The sequence below is a fragment of the Grammomys surdaster genome, unplaced genomic scaffold (assembly GCF_004785775.1).
Source record: "Grammomys surdaster isolate TR1022 unplaced genomic scaffold, NIH_TR_1.0 134, whole genome shotgun sequence".
NCBI classification, from domain to species: domain Eukaryota; kingdom Metazoa; phylum Chordata; class Mammalia; order Rodentia; family Muridae; genus Grammomys; species Grammomys surdaster.
In genome coordinates, this window is record NW_021604592.1 from 4,629,772 (window position 1) to 4,630,671 (window position 900).

The 900-nt window shown below is 33.1% G+C and overlaps 1 protein-coding gene across 2 annotated transcripts in view; it reads left to right on the forward strand.

Moving 5' to 3' along the window:
- LOC114617120 (hyaluronidase PH-20) overlaps positions 1–900 on the forward strand; it is an 11,822-nt gene that overhangs the window by 9,137 nt on the left and 1,785 nt on the right. The gene's annotated exons all lie outside the window — the stretch shown is intronic.

A 900-nucleotide genomic window follows, 5' to 3' on the forward strand; every position in this document is an offset into this window, starting at 1 on the left:
TAAAAAGACACAAATAAAGAATAAAAAGACACAAATAAAGAATAAAAGATACATTGTGTTAAAACCCAAAATAACTAATGCTCAAAATAGGCCAGCTGTTTTACTTCATGTGCACCTTAATGCCTGAGGTTGCATATATCTGTTGTATCTGCATGGGTAGAACATTCTAGAATAGATGCTACTCACTTTACATGTTCATGCTATATAATAGTAGTGTGCTCAGTTCCCAACTCTGCATTTAGTGTAATTGATCGGTAATGTGAAGTTGACCACTGTAATATAATTATACAGTATTTTTTAGATTGTAAATCTTTCCATAATGTACATAAAAAACTATCATCAAATCATCTTTCTCTAGTCTCCCTGTTATTTAACCCTTGTCTATCTCTGTTCGCCTGACTGATGGTTGACTGAGGGTCATTTCTATCATCTAGAAGTCTTGGGCTTCTTAAGGTTCTGGATCTTCTGTTATAGTGTTAGTAGATTCCTTCTATTTTTATTTACTTATTTATTTTTGATTATGCTATAAAGCTACAGAAAAATCTATGTAGATCTTTTTGATTATATTATAATTCTATTTCTACCTTCCCCTTCCTCTCTGCACACCCTCCCAAATACCCCTTCCTATTCTTTAATATTAATGATTTATTTTTCCATTAATTGTTACTACCCACATGTATATATACATATATATTCCTAAATATAACCCACTCAGTCTATATAGTGTTACTTGTGCATATGTTTTCAGTTTTATGTAGCATATGTTGGTTAGCCATTATTTGCTGTGTTGCTGAGGATGATATTGAACTCCTGCTCCTTTGCATTCTCTTGGGATTATTAGAGAGTGTCTCATACACACACACACACACACACACACACACACACACACACACACACACA